Source organism: Dasypus novemcinctus, chromosome 19, assembly GCF_030445035.2.
Source record: "Dasypus novemcinctus isolate mDasNov1 chromosome 19, mDasNov1.1.hap2, whole genome shotgun sequence".
In the NCBI taxonomy this organism is placed as follows: Eukaryota; Metazoa; Chordata; class Mammalia; order Cingulata; family Dasypodidae; genus Dasypus; species Dasypus novemcinctus.
Genome location: NC_080691.1, coordinates 18,686,948 through 18,705,356, shown reverse-complemented (window position 1 = coordinate 18,705,356; position 18,409 = coordinate 18,686,948). Strand labels below are relative to the sequence as shown.

The 18,409-nt window shown below is 40.7% G+C and overlaps 1 protein-coding gene across 8 annotated transcripts in view; it reads right to left on the bottom strand.

Annotated features, from left to right (window-relative positions):
- The window catches only part of CLIP1 (CAP-Gly domain containing linker protein 1), a 137,947-nt gene that overhangs the window by 95,158 nt on the left and 24,380 nt on the right, over window positions 1-18,409 (bottom strand). The window lies entirely within an intron of this gene.

Genomic DNA, 18,409 nt, shown 5'->3' with positions numbered 1-18,409 from the left:
AGTGCCAATAAATAACATAGGGTTGCTCACAAAAAAGGGCTTTTAAAAATAAAAAAAATTTAAAAAAACATACACTATCTTCAGCTAACCACAGTGTTCTTGCTTCTGTGCCTGCTTGCTTGCTAAACCCTCCCCCCTTCCTAAAAAACTATAAAAACACCTCTTCCTGAGACTCGGGGCTGTTCTCTCCTCTGCATAGGATGAGGCAGTCGCTGCGTGACTAATAAAGCTCTCAATTAGAACTTTATTCAAAGTCTGAGTCTGGTCAATATCGCTGGTCTATAACAAATTAAAAAAAAAAAAAGATAGTCAGGCACTCTAAGTATTTCCTGAGAAACTACTATACAAAAGACACTATTATATTTTCTCATCAACTGGTGGGGTGAGCAATAGGAAAGAAACCTGTGAGAGGTTTGCAGCATTTTAAACACAAAATATTTTTCACTGAGTGAAGAAGAGAGAGCTTACTAGGGAAACTTAGTAGCATTGATAAGTAGCACTAGGTATCACTTGAGGTTTGTGGTCCTGAATTCAAAGTTAAACCAATGTCCTTGGGTAAATTAATTTTTCTCTCTCTCTCAACAAGTTTCTACTCAGGCACAAGTACAAAGAAGGTAGATGATAAGGCTCAACCATAATCAAAATGTTACCAGTTATGTTAAAAGTAGAAAAAAAGTAGAAACAAGAAAGTTGATGGTGATTGTAGAGGATTGATTATAATGGAACAGGGAATCTGAGATGTGTTAAAAAGGGCAGTGAAGACAGGATGCAGCTGGTAATGAAAAAGTGTTGAGATCAAACGATTAGAGGTCTCCCCAAGAATGAAGGGTTGTTACAATGATAATGGACACTCAAGTGTGCACACAAATCTCCTGGGGATCTTGTTAAACTGCAGATTCAGATTTAGTAGGTCTGGGATGGGGCCTCATATTTTGCTTTTCTAACACTCCCAGGGGCTATTAATGCTGCCATTCTCAGGACCCCACCTTCAGAAGCAAGGGATCAAAGGACAAGAGGTGGGGTCACAGTGAGAAGTTTGAAATTGATATTACAGAGATGGTGATGATAAGTATAAGGGTTTTTTTTTTCCCCTTTAACAGTCTCTTGTTTTTAAGTTTCATTGTGATAACATAAAACATAAAAATTGCCATTTTATTAGTGTGGTACATTTGAAGTGTACATTTTGGTACACCTCCCCACTCCTCCCACATTGAGAAGTTGTCAGTGTGGGAGGAGTGGGGGGCAAGTATAAGGTTTGATCACTGGAGAGAATTGAGAGGCTGGATGTTGAAGAGATTACTGGTGTGCTATTGAAGTCTATGACTAAGAGGGGTGGGAAGGTTTGTAGAGAGAATAAAGTGAATGTTTTAATGGAATGTAAGGGAGAGATTGAGGTCAGTGTATGTCAGCTTCAGGAGCAAATCATAAGTGGGAGAGCTGGATGGCAAGAGCGTCAAAGGAGCTGGAGTTTTTGAAGGATGGAAAAGTATTTTAAAGTAGTAATAGGAGCCAACATGGTCAGCTACCGCAGCCTCCTGGCCCTGAGAGAGTTGCAGGGGAAGCAGTGTTTTCAAAGGCCAGTCAATTTCCAGATTAGGCAAGCAGGGGAAGAGAATTGTTCAAGAAATAATATTGGCAACATATAGATAAAAGTTTGATGATCACAGATGAATTACAGAAGACATTTAAAGAGTTTGGGGAGGAGAATAGGAAATAAAGAACTATACTCAATTAGCAGATGAACCCAACAGTATGGGGATGGAAAGTTAAGTAATAAAATAATTTACCCTATATTGTAATTAAGATATGAGTATTTATGAAGAAAGCAGCCTAAACATAGTGAACCTAAATGAAAATAACTGATGAAAAAAATCATGTTTTGTATTAATCAATTACTTTAAATTTCACTAAAATTCAATGGTATTGGTAATATCTAATTTATTAAAGTAGATGGGATGTACATGTGTGTTTGTTTGATTGTTCATTATTGTGTAATTAATACATATACACAAACACATATTTATTTTGCATATATGATTTAATAATTTTAAACATGAAATGTGTCAAAATGAAGAAAGGTAATTAAGTACTGCCAAACTAAAAAGAGGTCTAGTCTAAGAATCTAGGGGGGGAAAAAAACAAAAGGAAGGGGGTGGGTAAAAGGAAAGCATCTATCTCACTGACACTGGAAAAGTTTTTCCACAAAGGATATATAGGGAGTCTGTGAAGCAGGTAAATTGCTATTATGGAAAAGAGAGAATCAAGATTGCAAAGATGGATGAAAATAATCACTAAGCTCAGATGAAGGTTTTCCAACCATGACAAAGAGAAATAGTGTCTTTTCTGCATTTCCATCATTATATATACACAAAGTTATATTTTATAAACTACAATCAACCAGTTTGTTAGCATGATTCAAGTCTGATCTCTAAGTAAATGGTTTAAAAATGAGCTTCTGAACTTAAAAAGCTGAGAGTAAGACTTGGGAAGGGGAGAGAAATAAATAAAAAATAAATCTTTAAAAACAAAAAACAAAGTGTATAATCAATGCCTTTTAGTATAATTACAATGTTCTGCATTCATCATCACAAAAAATTTACAATCATTTCATTATTCCAAAAAGAAAAACTCTATACCCCTTAGTATGCCCTCCCTAGCCCCATATAACCACTAATCAAATTTCATCTATATAAATTGATTTATATTTACTTTTTTTTTTAAGATTTATTTTATTTATTTCTGTCCCCTTCCCACCCCCACCCCCCGCTGTCTATTCTCTGTGTCCATTTTGCAGCATGTTCTTCTTGTCCACTTCTGTTGTTGTCAGTGGCACAGGAATCTGTGTTTCTTTTTGTTGCGTCATCTTGTTGTGTCAGCTCTCCGTGTGTGCGGCACCATTCTTGGGCAGGCTGAACTTTCTTTTGTGCTGGGCGGCTCTCCTTACGGGGCACACTCCTTGTGCGTGGGGCTCCCCTACGCGGGGGACACCCCTGCATGGCAGGGCACTCTTTGCGCGCATCAGCACGGCGCATGGGCCAGCTCCACATGGGTCACAGAGGCCTGGGGTTTGAACCGTGGACCTCAAATGTGGTAGACGGACGCCCTATCCACTGGGCCAAGTCCGCTTCCTATATTTACATTTTATGTAAATGGAATCATACAATGTTACACAATATATTTAGTTTATAGCAGCACAATCATACAGTATTTGTCCTTTTGTATCTGGCTTGCTTCACTCAACATAATGTCCTCCAGGTTCATCCATATGGTCATATACTTTACAACTTCATTTTTTCACACACCTGCATAATATTCCATCAGGTAAATACACAAGTTTATCCATTCGCCAGGTGACAGACACTTGGGTTGTTTCCAACTTTTGACAATCATGAAAAATACCACTATGTAAATCAGTGTACAGATGTCTGCTCATGTCACTGCTCTTGGTTCTTCTGGGTATATACCCAGTAGTGTGGTATTGGAGGGTCACCTGGCAAAACTTATATTCAACCTCTTTAGGAACTGCCAAACAGTCCTCCACAGTGGCTGTACCATTCTACATTCCCACCAACAGTGAATAAGTGTTCCTATCTTTCTATATGCTCTTCAACACTTGTAGTTCTCTGTCTTTTTAATAGTGGCCATTCTAATAGGAGTGAAATGATATCTCATTGCAGTTTTGATTTGCATTTCCCTAATTATTAGCGATGTTGAATATTTTTTCATGTGTTTTTTTTGCCATTTGTATTTCTTCTTTGGACATACATCTATTCAAGTCTTTTGCCCATTTCTTAATTGGGTCATTTGTCTTTTTATTGTTGAGCTGTAACATCTCTTCATTATATCAGACATGTGATTTCCAAATATTTTCTCCTGTTAAGTCGGCTGCCTTTTTACCCTTTTGACAAAGTCCTGTAAGGTACAAAAGTGTTTAATTTTGAGGAGTACCATTGATCTATTTTCCCTTTTGTTGTGCATGCTTTGGGTGTTAGTTAGGTCCAAGAAACCACCACCTACCACAAGTTCTTTAAGATGTTTCCCTACATTTTCTACGAGCAGTTTTATGGTCCTTGCTTTTATATTTAGGTCTTTGATCCATTTTGAGTTGATTCTTGTATAGGGAGTGAGATAGGGGTCCTCTTTCTTTCTTTTCTTTCTCTTGTTATGGACATTTGGTTTTCCTAGCACCATTTGTTGAAGAGACTGTTTTATCCCAGTAACGTGGATTTGGTAGGTTTATCAAAAACCAGTTGGTCATAGAGGTGAGGGTTTATTTCTGGACTCTCAATTCTATTCCACTGATTGATGTATCTATCTTTACGCCCATATCATGCTGTTTTGAGCCCTGTAGCTTTATAATACGTTTCAAGGTCAGGCAGTGAAATTCCTCCCATGCCATTCTTCTTCTTCAGAATGCCTTTTCTGTTTTTGTTTTTGCTATTATTTTGAGCTACCAGGACCGGGAATTGAATACATGGCCTTGTATGTATGGAGCTGGTTCTCAACCACTAAGCCACATCAGCTCCCTAAATTGTTTTTTTTCATTGGTTTGCTTGTTGTTTGTCTGTTTTTAGGAGGTACCAGGGACCAAACCCAGGACCCTCCTATGTGGCAAGCAAGTGCTCAACCACTTGAGCCACATCTACTTCCTTTAGAATGCTTTTGGCTATTCAGGTGCACTTTCCCTTTCAAATGAATTTGGTAATTGCTTTTTCTACTTCTGCAAAGTAGTCTATTGGAATTTTTATTGGTATTGCACATAATCTATAAGTCAGTTTGGCTAGGATTGAAATCTTTATGATATTTAGTCTTCCACTCCATGAACACACAATGTCTTTGCATTTGTTTAGATCTTCATTGATTTCCTTAGCAGTATTTTGTAGTTTTCTACATATAAGTCCTGTATTTTTTTTTTTTCGGTTAAATTGATTCCTAGGTATTTGAGCCTTTCTGCTGTTACAGTAAATAGAATTTTTTCCTTGATTTTCTCCTCAGATTGTTCAATACTAGTGTACAAAAGTATCACTGCTTTTTGTGTGTTGACCTTGTATACTGCTACTATGCTGAACTCATTATTAGCTTAAGTAGCTTTGTGGTAGATATTTCAGAATTTTCTAAATATAGAATCATGTCATCCACAAATAGTGGAAGTTTTACTTCTTCCTTTCCTATTTGGCTGTCTTTTTTTTCCCCCTTGTTTAATTTGCTCTAGCTAGAACTTCTAGAACAATGTTTAATAACAATGGTGACCCTGGGCATCCTTGTCTTATTCCCAATCCTAGAGGGAAAGCTTTCAACTTTTCCCTATTGAGTACTATGTAGGCTATGGGGTTTTCATATATGCTTTTTATCATATTAAGGAATTTTCCTTCAATTATTATCTTTCGAAGTGTTTTATCAAGAAAGAATGCTGGATTTTGTAGAATGCCTTTTCTGCAGCTATTGAGATGATCATGTGGTCTTTTCCCTTCAATTTATTAATGTGATATATTACATTGATTGATTTTATGTTGAACCAGCCTTGCATACCAGGAATCATTTAGTTATGATATGTCTCTTTTTTTTTTTAATCACCCCCGCCCCCCCATTGTTTGCACTCACTGTCTGTTCTCTTGTATCTGTTCATTCTGTGCTCTCTGTGTCTGCATCTTTTAGGAGGCACCAAGAACCAAACCCAGGACCTACGTAGGAGGGAGGCACCCCACGGCTTAAGCCACCTCCATTCCTGCTTGTTGTATTTTTCATTGCATTTCTTCATTGTGTCTCTTTATTGTGTCATCCTGTTGCTTCAGCTTACCGTGCCAGCCCATCATGTGGTAGTTTAAAAATGTCTATAAGTTCCTGACATTCTTCTCTTCAAAGATGGAACCTAATTCCTCTTTCTTTGAGTGAGGGTTGGACTTAAATGCCTTACTCTTAATGAATAGAATTTTGTGAAGGTGATGGTGAATAACAAGATTACATCATCAAAAACACTGCAGTTTCCTCCTTGCTCATTCTCTTGGATCACTCAACCTGGGAGAAGCCACCAAACAGGTTGTGAGGATACTCAGCAGCCCATGGAGAGGCTCAGTAATAGATGCCTCTTGCCAACAGTAGTGAGCCAGCCTGGGAAATGATCCTCTAGACCAGTGTTACTCACCTTTTTTTTTTCCTCACCCCCTTGAGGAGAAAAGTTAAATTATATTAAACTTTAATTTTAATTAAATTTAATTTCTCCTTAATGAAAAAAATTAATCACTAAGGAATAAGATTTTAAGATTTATTTTACTTATTTCTTCCCCCTTGCTGTTTGTGCTCACTGTCTGCTCATCTTTTTTAAGTACCGAGAATCAAACCTGGGAGGGAGGAGCACAATCCCTTGAGCCACATCCACGTCCTGCTTGTTTTGTCTCTCATTGTGTCTCGCTGTGTTTCCTCATTGTGTCAGCCAGTTGCGCCAGCTGGTTGCATCAGCTCACTACGCCCGTAAGTCAGCTCATTGTCTTGTCTTCTCTAAGGGGAACCGGGAACCGAGCCTGGGACCTCTCATGTGGGAGATGGGCGCCCAATTGCTTGAGCCACATCTGCTCCCTTATAAGTCTTTAAATATGCTGTCAGATTTGATTTGCAAGTATTTTGTTGGGAATTTTTGCATCTATGTTCATTAGAGAGATTGGTCTGTAATTTTCTTTTCTTGTAGTGTCTTTATCTGGTTTTGGTATTAGGGTGATACTGGCGTCAAAAAATGTGTTGAAGCAGATGTGGCTCAACTGATAGAGCTTCTGCCTACTATATGGGAGGACCTGGGTTCAATCCCTGGGGCCTCCTGGTGAAAAAGAAGAGAAAGTGTGCCCACACAGCAAGCCAGTGCCCATGTGAGTGCTTACATGGTGAGCCAGTGCCCGTGCAAGTGCTGCATGGTGAGCTAGTGCCTGCACAAGTGAGTCACGTAGCAAGATGACACAACAAAAGAGAGACAAGGGGAGAGTCAAGGTTAAGTGCCACAGAAACCAGGAAGTGAGGTGGTACAACTGACAGCGAACCTCTCTCCCCATCAGAGGTCTCCAGGATCGAAACCAGTAAATCCTAGAGGAGACAAAATGAGTAAAGAAGACAACACAGACAGCAAAAACAGCAGGGCAGAAGAAGGGGAAGGGGGGAAAATAAATAAAAATAAATCTTAAAAAAAAAAAGTATTGGGTAATTTTCTCTCCTCTTCAATTTTTTGGAAGAATTTAAACAGGATTGGTGTTAATTATTTTGGAAATGCTTGGTAGAATTCATCTGTGAAGCCATCTGGTCCTGGACTTGTCTTTGTTGGGAGATTTTTGATGATAGAATCAATCTCTTGGAAAGTGGATATGGCTCAACTGATAGAACGTCTGCCTACCACATAGGAGGTCCAGGGCCTCCTGGCCCATGTGGTGAGCTGGCCTATGCACGGCACTACCGCATGCAAGGAGTACTGTGCCATGTAGGGGTGTCCCCCATGTAGGGGAGTCCCATGTGCAAGGAGTGCACCTCACAAAGAGAGTCACCCCATGCAAAAAAAGCATAGCATGCCCAGGAGTGGTGCTGCACACAAGGAGAGCTAATGCAGCAAGATGACACAACAAAAAGAGACACAGATTCCCAGTGCTGCCAAAATAAAAAATAAAATAAAATCTTTAAAAAAAAAAAAAAAGAATCAATCCCTTTAAATGTGACTCATTGGTTAAGCTCTTGTATTTCTTGTAGTGTCAGTGTAAGTTGTGCATTTCTAGGGATTTGTCCATTTCATCTAGGTTGTCTAGTTTGTTGGCATACAGTTTCTCATAATATCCCCTTATGATGCTTTTTATTTCTATGGGGGTCAGTTGTAACTTCCCCCCTTTCATTTCTGATGTATTTATTTGCATCCTCTCTTTTTTTTTGTTAGTCTAGCTAGGGGTTTGTCAATTTTATTGATCTTCTCAAAGAACCAGCTTTTGGTTTTGTTGATTTTCTTTATTACTATTTTTTTGTTGTTCTCAATTTCATTTATTTCTACTCTAATATTTATTATTTCTTTCCTTCTCCTTCTTGGGGAGTGGTTTGCTGTTTTGTTGGGGTTTTTTTCTTGTTTCTCCCATTGTTCAGTTATATCTTTGATGCTCATTCTTTTTTTTAAATACAGGTGTTCAGGGCTGTATATTTCCTTTCAAGACTGCCTTAGCTGTAACCCACACGTTTTGATCAGTTGTATTCTCATCTTCATTTGTCTCAATATATTTACTGATTTCACTTGCAATTTCTTCTGTGACCTACTGATTATTTAGGAGTGTATTGTTTAGCCTCCTCACATTTGTGAATTTACCTCTTTCCTGTCTATATTTTTTTTAAGATTTTTAATTTATTTCTCTCCCCTTCCCCTCCCCCCCAGTTGTCTGCTTTCTGTGTCCATTTGCTGTGTGTTCTTCTGTGTCCGCTTGTATTCTTGTCAGAGGCACGAGGAATCTGTGTCTCTTTGTTGCATCATCTTGCTGTGCCAGCTCTCCGTGTGTGTGTGGTGCCACTCCTGGGCAGGCTGCACTTTTTTTGCGTGGGGTGGCTCCCTTTGCAGGGTTCACTCCTTGCGTATGGGGCTCCCCTACACAGGGGACACCCCTGCATGGCACGGCATTCCTTGTGCACGGCAGCACTGCACATGGGCCAGCTCACCACATGGGTCAGGAGGCTCTGGGTTTGAACCCTAGATCTCCCATGTGGTAGGCAAATGCTCTCAGTTGAGCCAAATCCACTTCCCTTTCCTGTCTATTATTGATTTCTAGTTCCATTCCACTATGATCTGAGAAAGTGCTTTGTATAATTTCAATCTTTTTATATTTGAGGGCTGCCATGTGACCTAACATATGGTCTATCCTGGAGAAAACTCCACAGGCACTTGAGAAGAAAATATAACCCACTGAGTTTGGGTGCAACATTCTGTGAATGTCTGTTAGGTCTAACTCATTTACAATGTTGTGTAAGTTCTCTGTTTCCTTGTTAATATTCTGTCTAGTTGTTCTATCTAATGATGTGAATGGTAACTGCAGAGATGTCAATGATATCTCTGGTAACTGCAATGGTAACTGCAGAGATGTCTATTTCTCCTTTCAGTTTTGCCAGAGTTTGTCTCATGTATTTTGGGGCACCCTGGTTAGGTGCATAGATATTTATAACTGTGATATCTTCCTGGAGGATTATTCTTTTTATTAATATATAATGACCTTATTTATCTCTTATAACTTTTTTGCATTTAAGGTATTTTTTGGGGAAGCAGGTGTGGCTCAGGCAACTGAGCTCTCACCTACCACATGGAAAGTCCATGATTTGGTTCCCAGGGCCTCATAAAGAAGACAGCGAGCTGGCATGACGGGCAGGCACAGCAAGCTGACACAACAAGATGATGCAAGAAGAGACACAAGAAGAAAAAACATAATGAGAAACACACCAAAGCAGGGAACGGAGGTGGCTCAAGCAATTAGGTGCCTCTCTCCCACATCAGAGGTCCCAGGTTCAATTCCCAGTGCCTCCTAAAGACACAGCAAGTGCGAAAAATGAGGGGGTTGGGAGAAATAAATAAAATAAATCTTCAAAAAATAAAACAAAGTTGGTTTTGTCCAATATTAGTATAGCTACCCCTGCTTTTTTTCATTACTATTTGCATGGAGTATCTCTTTCCAACCTTTCACTTTCAGCCAGTTTGTAACCCTGGGTCTAAGGTGAGTCTCTTGTAAGCAGCATATAGATTGCTCATGTTTTTTCATCCATATTGTCAGCCTATATCTTAAAAAATATATATATATATTATTTATTTCTATTTACCCCTCCATTTCCCCAAATGGCTTGCTCATCTGTCTACTCATTGTTTGCTCATTTTCTCCAGGAGGCACCGGGAACTGAACCCAGGACCTCCTACGTGAGAGGCAAGTGCCACATCCACTCCCCATGGGCTATGGTGTCTGCTGGCTCATGACCTCTGCTTGTTGTGGCAGTGGCAGCTTCTAGCTCATTGCAGAGGAAGGTGGCATTTGCTTTTCTTCTTTTAGGAGGCACTGGGAACCAAACCTGGGATCTCGGGACCTTCTGTGGTTGAGCCATATCTGCTTCCCAGCCTATATCTTTTTATTATTTATTAATTTATTTATTTATCCCCTCCTGTTGTCTGCTCTGTGTCCATTCACTGTGCATTCTTCTGTGTCTGCTTGTCTTCTCTTCAGGTCAATCCTGAGACCTTCAGGAGTGGGAGACAGGTGCTCATTCTCTTGTTCCACCTCACCTCCCTGGTCTGCTGCTTCTCTTATTGTCTCTTCTCTGTGTGTTTTTGTTGTGTCATCTTGCTGTGCCACCTCTCCACTCATGCCAGTTCACTGTGTGAGCCAGCACTCCATGCAGGCTAGCACTCGTGCGCAGGCCAGCACTCCACTCGGGCCAGGTCACTGTGCAAGCCAGCTCTCCGCTCAGGCCAGGTAGTCGCATGGGCCAGCACACTGCATGGGCCAGCTCTACACTCAGGCCAGCTCTCCTCTTGGGCCAGCTTGCCTTCACCAGGAGGCACTGAGAATTGAACCCTGGATCTCCCATACAGTAAATAGGCCAAATTGCTTGAGCCACATCTACTTCCCCTAGCCTCTATCTTTTTTCCCTCCTTCCCCTCCCCACTCTGCCCTGTTATTTTTGCTGTCTGTGTCCATTCATTGTTTGATCTTCAGTATCTATTTCTCTTTTGTCTTCTCATTCTTCTCTAGGATTCACCAGGATTCGATCCTGGGGACCTCTGATGTAGAGAGAGATTCCTGTCACCTGCTCCACCTCAGTTCCTGGTTTCTGCTGCGCTTCACCTTGACTCTCCCCTTCATCTTTCGTTGCATCATCATCTTGCTGCAACTCATTTGCACAGGCACTGGCTCACCATGCAGGCACTTGGCTTGGTGCCCGGGTATGCTTTCTCTTCTTCTTTTTCACCAGGAAGTGCCAGAGATTGAATCCAGGTCCTCCCATATCGTAGGCAGAAGCCCTATCACTTGAGCCACATCCACTTCCCCAACCTATATCTTTTGACTGGGGAGCTTAATCATCCATTCATATTCAATGATATTACTATAAATGCATTGATTACTTCCACCATTTTATTCTTTGATTTTTATATGTCACATCTTATTTTCATCTGTCTTTTCACTCTTACGGTAATCCTTTCTGCTATTCTTTCTTCTATACTCTCCTCCCAGCCTCTCTCTTCTTTTCTTTCAGGCTCTAAGGCTTCCTTTAATATCTCCTGCAAATGTGGATTCTGTTTTACAAACTTTTTTTTGAGGTACTGGGGCTGGGGATTGGACCCGGGACCTTGTATTGGGAAGCTGGCACTCAACCACTGAGCCTCAACTGGCTCCCCTGAGTTGGTTTTTTCATTTGTTGGCTTGTTGTTTGTTTTGTTTTTAGGAGGCAACTGAGGACTGAAACTAGTGGGATCTCCCATGTGGGAAGCAGGCACTCAACCACTAGAGCCACATCCGCTCCCCATTTTACAAACTCTTAGTTTCTGTTTGCATGTGAATATTTTATGCTCACCTTTATATTTGAAGGACTTCTTTGTGGAATAAAAAATTCTCGGCTGGTGGTTTTTCTCTTTTAGTATCCTAATTTTATCATACCACTGTATTCTTGTCTCATGGTTTCTGATGAGAGATCAGCATTAAGTCTTACTGGGCATCCCGTGTACATGATGGTTTGGTTCTCCCTTGCTGGTCTCAGAATTTTCTATGTATCTTTGATGTTTGATATTCTCAGTAGTATGTGTCTTGGAGTAAGTGTATTTGGATTTATTCTGATTGGGGTACACTGTGCTTCTTGGACATGTAAGTTCATTTCTTTCATGAGAGTTGGGAAATTTTCAGCTATTATTTCCTCATATACTCTTTCTGTGCCTTTTCCCTTCTCTTCTTCTGGAACTCCCATGACACGTATGTTGTTGTGTTTCACATTGTCATTCAACTCTCTGAGCCCCTGCTCAATTTTTTCCATTCTTTTCTCTGTCTGTTTTTCTCTCACTTCAATTTCAGATTCTGTCTTCAGTATCACTTATTCTTTCTTCTATCATTTCAAGTCTGCTGTTATATGCCTCTAATGTGTTTTTCATCTCACCTATAGTGTCTTTCATTCCCATGAGCTCTGTTACTTGTCTATTCAAGTTCTCAAATTCTTCTTGGTGCTCGTTCAATGTCTTCTGATGTCATTTATCTCTTTGTCCATAATGCCTTTCAACTCATGAATCTGATTTTAGAAATTTGTGTGCATCTTGTTAGTCATCTCAAATCCTGAATCTCTTCTGGGGCTTTGATAAATTCCTTTTCTCAGGCCATGTCTTTCATTTTCGTAGTATGGCTCATAATTTTTTGCTGATGTCTAGGCATCTGATTAGGATAGTTAGTTTACTCAGATGCTCAATTTCTTTCTCTTTCTTAGGGAGTTAGTGGCAGGAGGCTGTATGTTACTGTTGTTCTTTGATTCTTGGTTCAACTGGGACTTTAGGATTATCTTTGTTAGTTACTCAAAACTACTCAAAAGTGGACTCTCTGGACCGAGTAATGAGTTGCAGACCTGTTTTCGAATGGCCCTTGGGAGGGAAGCTATAAAAGCTGGGAAAAGCCTCTCTTACTTATTTACTTTTAAATTCCCTCACCTGCACTTTCTTGGTCTGCCAGTAGATGGCACGCTTTCCAGGTTAGTAGAAGGAGATTGTGATGGTTGGATATCTTTAGTCCCAGATCTCTTAAGTCAGCAGCTGGCTCCCAAGGCAAAGAATGGCATGGCCCCACCTGGCCTGGAAGGGCTCATGGGACACATGAGACCAAATTTATGGGTCAAAAGCTGAGGCAGGGAAGCGGATGTGGCTCAAGTGATAAGGCCTCCACCTACCATATGGGAAGACCAGGGTGAAAAAGAAGAGAAAGCATGCTTGCACAGCAAGCCAGTACCCACATGGCAAGCCAAGTGCCTGTGCAGTGAGCCAAGTCATGCACAGCAAACTGAGTGCCCATGTTAGTACCCACATGGCGAGCTGAGTGCCCATATGGTGAGCCAAGTGCCCATGCGAGTACCTGTGTGGAGAGCCAAGTGCCTGTGTGGCAAGCTGAGTGCCTGTGTGGCAAGCCGAGTGCCCATGTGGTGAGCCGAGTGCCCACAGCGAGTCAAGTGCCCACGTGAGTGCCTGTGTGGTGAGCCGAGTGCCCATGCGAGTGCCTGTGTGGCAAACCAAGTGCCCGTGTGGCGAGGCAAAGTGCCCACGTGGCAAGCCAAGTGCCCGCGTGGTTAGCCAAGTCCCCGCATGATGAGCCGAGTGCCCACGCAATGAGCCAAATGCCCACGTGAGTGCCTATGTGGTGAGTCAAGTGCCCACGCGTGCCCACATGGTGAGCCTGTGCCCGCGCAGTGAGCCAGTGCCTGTGCAGTGAGCCAAGTGCCTGCATGACTGCCCATGTGGTGAGCCGAGTGCCCGTGTGAGTGCCCATGTGGTGAGCTAGTGCCCGCACAGTGAGCCAGTGCCTATGCAAGTGAGTCACGCATCAAGATGATGATGCAGCAAGATGACAATGCAACAAAAGAGAGACAAAGGGGAGAGTCAAGGTAAAGTGCAGCAGAGACCAGGAACTGAGGGGGTGCAATTGACAGGGAACCTCTCTCCACATCAGAGGTCCCCAAGATCAAATCCCAATGAATCCTAGAGGAGAATAATGAGAAGAGAAGACAAAAAGAGAAACAGATACAGAAGATCACAGGGAATGGACAAAGACAGCAAAAAACAACAGGGCAGGGAAGGGGGAGGGATAGAAAAAATTAAATGTTAAAAAAAAGGGGCTGAGGCAGTGTTAGGCTGTTTTCCTCTCTCTCCCCTGTCCTGGGGAGGTGGATCCCTGGGGCCCCCTTTGTCTGCCGCCACTGGCCCCAATGCTGAGAATTCAAAAGTGTCTTTAGAGTGGGGAAGGGTGCCAGCAGTAGCAGTCGCTGCTTTTAAAACACAGTTTTTCCACCACAATTCTTTTCCCTTGTCCCTCTCTTTTCTGGGGGGTGTCCAGCCTTCCCCTGGTGTCCTAAACCCTAGAGTTTTTTCCAGACCCTTTCTGCCAGTCCTCTAGTTATTTTTCTGGGAGAGAAGAGAGTCACGTGGCTATCTAGTCTGCCATCTTCCTAGAAGTCCTTAATAATTTTTAAGAGTATAAAGGGACCCTGAAGAAAAATACAGTTTGAGAACTGTTATATTCATTCTTGCTTTATGTTGTGGATTACAAACACTTAAAACTCCCATTTCATAAAGGTTCCAAAAGCATGTGCTTCTTGTTCAGATATTTACTTGGATGGTAAGTAAGAAAATAAAGTTTTTCCTATATTATTAACTATTGCTCAGCATCATGCTAGGGATTGAGGAACACAAGCCTAAACTTAAAGGTTATAGGAAAACCAGATGTATGAGCATAAAGCAACAAGAAAACAATTATACATTAACCTGGGGGTATTTACACACATGAAACAGGCATTTATATAGCCTGCAGCTCTTAGTCAGTTGTTTGTAAATTGAGGTCAAGAATTAGCAGCATCACCAGCACCTGACAACTTCTTAGAACTACAAATCATCTCTCCCCCAAGCAGACTAAACCAAAACTCTGGGGTGGGCCCAGCAATCTTTATTTAACAAGCCTTTCAGGAAATTCTGATGCTAAAGTTTGAGAACCACTGCTAAACTACTGATCAAGGAAAGTTAGCCAAGGGTCATTTTCTCAATTTCTCATACACATCAATCATCCTCCTGAGAGATTTCCCAAATACCATTACAGAAGAACTTTTCCAGAAATTTACTGTTACCAATTTTTACTTGCCTTACATTTCAAATGAAAAGCCTCCTTTACTTCAACATTATACTACTTTAAAATTAAAGATGTCTAGTTTCTCCTGAAGTCATTTAACCTAACTACCATTATCAAGCAAAGATTAAAACCAAGGTTTGGCAGCCTTTTCTTAGTCTTCATTTACATGGCTGCAGATAACCAGCAGGGGCTGCGAGGGCAGGTCTTACATTTCAGGGAAGAAGAACACGAACAATAAATGTTAAGGATTAAAATGCAAACACAAGAAAATGGTTCTGATCTTAAAGCCTTTGGATAACAACTTAGCAAGGATAACCTAGGAGAGGCTTTACAGATTAGATACCACTGCACAAAGGACAAATTCCAGTTTTGTTCACTACTTGGCCCCAATATACCACAACCTATCTTGCCTTGAAAATTTTTGGTATCTTGCCATAAACCACTCAGACCAGTCTGTAAATCAGACTGAAAGCTTCTCGATCTGCACTGTCCAGAAGACTAGTAGCCATATGTGCTTTTTATTTTTTATTTTTTTATCTTTTAAAGATTTATTTTATTTATTTCTCTTTCCCCTTCCCCCGCCCCGTTGTCTGCTCTCTGTGTCCATTCCCTGTGTGTTCTTCTGTCTGCTTGCATTCTCAGCCACACCAGGAATGTGTCTCTTTTTGTTGCGTCATATTGCTGTGTCAGCTCTCTGTGTGTGTGGCACCACTCCTGAGGCGGGCTGCACTTTTTCATGTGAGGTGGCTTTCCTTGAGGGGCACATTCCTTGCGCAAGGGGCTCCCCTACAAGGAGGACACCCTGGCACAGCACTCCTTGCGCATGGCAGGCAGCACTGTGCATCGGCCAGCTCATCACACGGGCCAAGAGGCCCTGGTTTCGAACCACGGACCTCCTATATGGTAGGTGGATGCTCTATCAGTTAAGCCACATCCACATCCCTACACATGTACTTTTTAAACTTAACTTTAAATTGTCTTAAAATTAAATAAAATTAAAAATTCACTTCCTTAGTAACACTAACCTCATTTTAAGTGCTAAACAGCCACAGCATAGCATATACAGTAATTTCCACATTGCAGAAAGTACTATTGGACAACACTATTTCTAAAGCGTCCTCCATCCATGAATGAACTACTCCCCAAAATAAACAGTATCCTTTGCAGCAACCAAGAGTTGAAACTCTAAGTTATTTTAACAATACTGCTTTGGTCAAAAACAATTTTAATGCCTCTTTTAGAAGTAACTTCAGAAGAAATGTTTAAGTTACACTTTACAGGCCACCCAAGATGAAAGTGACTAGTCCATCTCTCAATGCTCATCTTGGATGTGGTTCTAAAACACTATGAGTTGTTTACAAAATTTGACTCAAAAACTCCCAATACATCAATTTCTTTACTTTTATCTACAGAAGCTGCAGAACAGTCAACACAGATCCCGGAAAATGAGACAAACAGGTACCTCACGGTGTCTGTAGAATCCAGTCAGGCCTCACAAGTCCATACCTGCCAGAAGCTTGGTCAAATATTTTGAGTAAACCCGGCTGTGACATCATGATGATGATATCACAAACAAAAATTCTGATGTTGGTTTGCCTCTAGACTGCTCCCACACCACTTTAAAGAAAAACCAGGAGGCTCTGAAAACCAGAATCTGGAAGTGATGACTCTAGGAATGTACCTTCTGCCAAGAAATTATCCTTCCCTTTATTGAGTCCATTATTTACCAATAAAATCGAATTGAGAACTCAGAAATAGACCCCCATACCTACTGTCAAGTGATTTTCAACAAGGCTGTAAACCAGCTGGGTCAGAACAGTCTATTTAACAAATGGCGCTGGGAGAAATGGATACCCACAGCTAAAAGAAAGAGGCCCCATCTCATACCTGATATAAAAATTAACTCAAAATGGATCAAGGGCTTAAATATAAATGCTAGAACCATAAAATTTCTAAAAGAAAATATGGGAAACATTTTCAAAACACGGTGGTAGGTGAATCCTTAAACCTTTCACACAAAGCATGAGCAATGAAATAAAAAAGATAAAAAGGACCTCCTCAAAAGAAACACTTTTGTGTTTAAAAACACTATGTCAGGGAAGCACATTTGGCCCAATGGATAGGACATCCGCCAGCCACATGGGAGCACCAAGGTTCAAACTCAGGGCCTCCTGACCCGTGTGATGAGCTGGCACACGTGCAGTGCTGATATGCGCAAGGAATGCGATCCCACGCAGGGGTGTCCCCCGTGTAGGGCAGCCCCACGCACAAGGAGTGCGCCCGGTAAGGAGAGCCGCCCAGTGCGAAAAAAGCACAGCCTGCCCAGGAATGGCGCCGCACACATGGAGAGCTGACACAGCAAGATGACGCAACAAAACGAGACACGGATTCCAGGTGCCGCTGACAAGAACACAAGCGGACACAGAAGAACACACAGCAAATGGACACAGAGAGCAGACAACTGGTAGGGGGGAAGGAGAGAGAAATAAATAAAAAATAAATCTTAAAAAAAAAAAAAGACTGTCAATAACCAAATTGAGAAGGTTCCTACATCTACTTCTTGGGTTACTTAAATAAAAGATATTGCACACTGATGTTCAGAGTACCATTATTTACAATTGCCAAAAGATGAAAGCAGTCCAAGTATCATCAATAGATGAATGGATAAACAAAATGTGGTCTATAAATGCAATCAATTATTACTCAATTGTAAAAAGGAATGAAGTTCTAATGCATGTGGTAATATGGCTAGAATAAGCCAGGCATAAAAAGACAAATATATAACATGTAATATGTAATATTTAGAATAAGTAATATATAATAATAAGATTACATTTGTAATAATTTTATCACAATATGTAATAGTTAGAATAAGCAAATTCATAGAATCAGAAACTAGAATTCAGGTTATCAGGGGCAGGGATGGGAGTAGGGAATGGGAAATTAATTCTTAATTAGTACAGAATTTCTGTTTGGGGTAATGGAAAAGTTTTGGTGATAATAGCAGAATGTAATTAATAGCACTAACATGTATTTGCATGTAGATAAAAGAGGAAATTTTAGTACATACAAGTTACTAGAATAAAAATCGTTAAAAGAAAACCCACAGAACTGTACAACACAGTGAAACCTAATGTAAACTAAAGACTATAGTTAACAGTACACATAATATTATTTTATCAACTGTAACAAAGACACTAATGCAAAATGTTAATAATAGGAGGAGGGAAATTGAAAAAAACAAAAAGAAAATGAAGATAAAAAATAATAGGGGGAAGGGATTACGGGAACTTCGTATTTTCTGCATGACTCTTCTGTTAACCTACAGTGCCTCTAATAAAAAAAAAAATTACTAAAAGAAAAAACCAAAACAATGTAGCTTAAAAAATAAAAGTATAGAAAGAGGGCTAGCCTGGAAAACAAGACACCTTATTGGATTCTATCCCAACTGAATGGATCTTAATAAACTTATTTAACCCCTTTTTCCAGATCTCAGTATCTTTGTTTATAACCTGAGGATACTGATTAAATAAAATTCATTCTAATTCCATCCTTCAGTGGTTCTGTTT